The sequence below is a fragment of the Pinus tabuliformis genome, chromosome X, assembly GCF_031772625.1.
Source record: "Pinus tabuliformis cultivar Carrire ecotype Pingquan chromosome X, CPIR1, whole genome shotgun sequence".
Lineage (NCBI taxonomy): Eukaryota > Viridiplantae > Streptophyta > Pinopsida > Pinales > Pinaceae > Pinus > Pinus tabuliformis.
The window spans coordinates 262,417,966-262,422,936 of NC_142308.1; positions in this window are offsets into that span (position 1 = coordinate 262,417,966).

Below are 4,971 nucleotides of genomic sequence, written 5' to 3' on the forward strand. Positions count from 1 at the left end.
ATCCACTTCTTCTCCCAAAGTGGCATCCTCCTTCCTCCAACCTCCAGGAAGAGGAGTATCAACAGGCTTGTAGCCATGCATGTTGAACTTCTCCAGTATCTCCCGAGCATACTTGCCCTGAGAAACAAACAGTCCACCACTGCGTTGCCATATTTCCAATCCTAGGAAATAGTGAAGGAGGCCCAAATCCTTCATCTCAAACTCTGTAGCAAGATCCTTCTTGCATGATAGTATCAACAGCTCATCACCTGTTAGAATCAAATCATCAACATACAATACAATGATAAGCAACTTACCCTCCTCCACAATCTGGTATAGGTTAGGATCCGCCTCGCTCTTGGAGAATCCAAGTCCTATGAAATAGCTGTCTATCTGTGTGTACCAAGCACGTGGTGCTTGCTTCAACCCATACAACGCTCTCTTGAGCCTGCACACATGCGACTTGCTGCTGAAGACCTCAAAGCCTTCGAGTTGCTCAATGTACACCTCCTCCTCAATGACTCCATTGAGGAACGCAGTCTTCACATCCATCTGATGAATGTGCCATCCCATTTGCACTGAGAGAGCAAGAATCGTCCGTATGGAAGAATACCTTGCGACAGGTGCAAAGGTCTCCTCATAATCGATCCCCTCTATCTGTGAAAAGCCTCGGGCAACAAATCTTGCCTTGTACTTCTCCACACTCCTGTCAGCTGCCTGCTTAACTTTGTAGATCCATCTCGAACCCACCACTGATTTCCCTTCCGGTCTAGGAACAATCTCCCATGCACTGTTTTTGACAATAGAATCATACTCTTCCACCATGGCGTCTACCCATGCGGGATCCTCCATAGCTTCCTCGAAAGAGGATGGCTCAGTCACAACACACTTGCTCATAAGAGCCATGTATCCAGTGTACCGATCAGGTGACTTTCTCTGCCTACATTGGGTTGTAGGTGGTCCTACAACTTTCTCTGCATCTTGAGCCAGTCACTCAGCTTCTGTCAAGCGCTTTCGCCCTCTGATGGTTGGCGCTGCATGAGTGGTCTCTTCCACTCCATGAACCTCGTCCTGTGGCTGATCCACGTCCTGAAGCTCATCCTTAGGACCTAATAGCTCCTCATCTACATGCAGGTGTAGCTCCCTCTCAAGCGAACACTTCATGCCTTTCTCCTCCTGAAATTTTATATCCCGTCGCACGACAGTTTTACCACTGTCTGGAAAATACACACGATAGTTGTGGGGCATATCAGTGTACCCCACAAATATCCCAACCTCTGCGGTCAGCTCCAACTTCTTCTTGGCATCCTTCGTCACATGCATGTAAATGTTAGCACCAAAAATCCTTAAATGAGAAAGATCAGGCTTCTTACCAGAATAAGCCTCCTCGGGTGTACTCATGCCAAGTATCCTATGAGGACAACGGTTCTGCACATAAACTGCTGTATTGCATGCTTATGCCCACAAGTGAAGGGGTAGGCCCTGATCATGCAACATTGCCCGTGCAGCACCCACAATTGTTCTGTTCTTTCGCTCAGCTACCCCTTTCTGCTGTGGGTTATGGGGGGCTATGAGCTCTCTTCGAATCCCTTCTGCCTTGCAGAAATCCTTGAACTCGTCCGAGATGTATTCACCACCATTATCGCTCCTAAGAGCCTTCACCTTCTTCCCCGACTCCTTCTCGACCAGTGCTTTGAATTCACAAAACTTTGAATATGTCTCGCTTCTTCTTCTGCATGAAGAAGATCCAGCACTTACGAGAGAAATCATCAACAAAAATCACATAATACCTGTGTTTTGCTGTCGAAGCAACTGAGAAAGGTCCACACACGTCTGTGTGAATTCTCTGAAGGATCGTCGTGGCGCGACTATCCTTCTCGTGAAAGGTGGCTTTCACAAACTTCCCCAAAGTACACCCCTTGCACTGATCTGACTGCGCAAGTGTGCCTTTAGGAAGCCCTTTAGTGATCTGCTGCAGTATCTTCAAGGCTCCATGGTGAAGGTGACCCAATCTCCTATGCCACAACTCGCCATCATCCCGGCTCACCAATCCTTCTGCCTTGCCCGCCATTGCTGCGCATCCATCTACATGCAACTGATAAAGGTTCCTCACTCGAACACCTATCTTCCGGGTCTCACCAGTTGTCTTGCTACGCAGGAAAGCCTTTCCCTCGCTGAAAACAACATCATACCCCTTGTCTTCTAACATCGCCACTGAGATAAGATTCTTCTTCAATCCTGGAACATGCATGACTTCCTTCAATACGAAGGGTTTACCAGACTCCCTCTCAAAGGAAATGGTATCGATACCGGTCGCACTGTATCTACCATCATCGCCCATCTCGATGTGCACTCCAAGATCTTTGTCCTCCAGATTAGAGAACAAATCTCTATCTCCCGCATGTGAAAAGACGCACCATTGTCCAAGAACCACACTGATCCCATCACACTTGAAACCAAGCATGCGATCAATGAAAAATCAAGCTCAAACTGTGAGGCTAGAGCCTCTCCTTCTGAAGATCCAGCAGCCTGCTTGTTCTTCTTCTTCTGTGGACAATTAATGGCATAGTGTCTGTGCTGGTGACAGTGAAAACACTTCACCTTGGACATATCCTGCTTCTTGCCTTTCGCACCAGACTGAGAAGCTTTCTTGCTCTTCCCTTTCTTTGCTTTGGCAGCCAAAGCACAATTCTCTTCATCAGCTCCCTTTGACGAAGATCCGTCCTTGGTACTCCGCCTGATCTCCTCCTGCACAAGATCTGACCATAGCCTTTCCCATCCTGGCAATTTCTCCTGACCATTGACAGAGTCCTGATAGGAATGCCAACTCTTCGGAAGACCAAGGGGAGCCAAGCTCACCAAGTCCTCATCATCGACAGTAACCCCCACACTTCCCAGCTCATCTCGACACTGAGTGAACTTCGTGAGATACTTGGGAATACTGTCACCCTTCTTGCATTTGATGTTTCTGAGTTTATCTTTGAGCGCCAGCTTCCTCTGATCGCTCTTGCTTTGGAATAATTCTGTTAATGATTTCCACATCAAATATGGAGTAGCCTTTCCATGGAGGCTGGACACAATGTGATCCTTCACGCCCTAATCCTTCGACATTTTGCGGTCTTCTTTTGCCAAACTTCCGCCTCAGCAGCATTAGTAGGCTTTGGGATATCCGTATCTATGAACTCCTTCAGCCCGTTATCATCCAATACTGCCTCCATCCTGTCCTTCCATGCAATATAGTTTGAGATACCCTCAAGAGCATACTCTAATCGCAATCCATTGAAAGACATTGCTGCGTTGTCACCAAGAAAACATTGCTACAAATTCGAATTCCACCAGCAACCAACTCAACCGCCTCGGATCTAAGATTCGTGAGAACACAATATTTCTCGTACAGAGATTGATTGTATGGGCATTCGTCAGATATCTCACCTTCCAAAGGAAGGATGAATCCAAAGGCTACTTGGCCCGATTATAGACTCTGCCTGAAGAAATAGAATGTAAACACTTCCTGAATAGTAGATTTGATGATCAACAGCTCTGATACCATGTAGAAATTTTGAATAATTTAACACATATTCAATGGAGATTATCCTGATCATGTACTATTGCAGAATACATACACAATACATAAGCTCCTCTATGTTGATCATCAATATAGCAATATCAATAACAATAAAACATCAAGAGCATTCACACATTAACACAGTATGTAACCCGGGGAAAGCATCTCGCTAAAAACCCCACACTATCTATATATTAATGATTGAGACCATGTAACATTACAAAGTACAATGCTTATCACAAGCAATCTAGTACCAGCTCCACCTGTTACACACAATACAGCTCAGATCTGATCTCCAAATCTATTCCACTGCTTGCCTGCCTCTCCAGCTCAATACCTGCTCAAGAACTGATGAGAATGGTTTACCAAACTCGTATTTCACCTGCAAAGAATCACTCACACTCTGTTGGACGTGAGCACAGGCTATAATTCTTGATATTGGCCAATTCATTGGCATACTCAATCCCTCTGATTGTGTAAATCATCATGCACAACTATAGTCACAACTGATAGCAATCTGATCCTCTAACACCTGTCCCTGCTGAATTGAACATGCACTGACATGCAACTGAGTTAAATGATGTATTCTATAGTTGCATTATTAGTTAATAACTTGTGAATTAATTAATAACTAATTCACCCAACTCATCTCTAGTCTATTTGCTAGTTAGACTAAATACAACCAGTTTAACAAAGCTAAACTGAACACAACTCCATCAACTGCACCTCCAGTCCACCAAACTCAACTCACTTGAGTTCTAACTGAAGTCCTGCATGCAAATATTAGTCATCCCATAGGTAACCACGTATTTCCCTCTGGGATCTGCATGTACCACATCCGTAGCTCATCCTGAAGTGCTCCAAGAGAATAAGATCAAGTTTATAGTCCAAATATTATTATGAGACAATAATTTTTGACTTTTCTATTTTTGACAGCCAGTCTAAAAATAGACTTTGATCACTCATACTGTGATCACTCACACTGTGGTCACCCACACTATGATCACTCATACTGTGGTCACCCACACTGTGATCATCCCTGCTGGGATCAAAAATAGAACTTGCGCCATAATTTGCCCGCGGGCCCACTTAGTGAAGGTGACTCTTTTCACTAAGCTCCATCATCTTGTTGCAATCTCAACAACTTATCCACCCAACCAAGCGGGGATACATCAAAAGGTTATACAAGATAAGAACATTACATCATCCATCCCAGGCATAGTGGGGAAACAAAATAGGTCGTTACATGACCTTGATAGTAAAAGATATACATGATATAGAGACAAAATATCTAAAACGAGATAGTTATCAGCAACTATCATCAGCAGCATCTGTCAATCACCATCAGCAACCATGATCTCCCTCTGCACCTGTTCCATCTGAACCAAAATAGCTGTGAAATTGTACCAAAAACTTCTAAGATAATG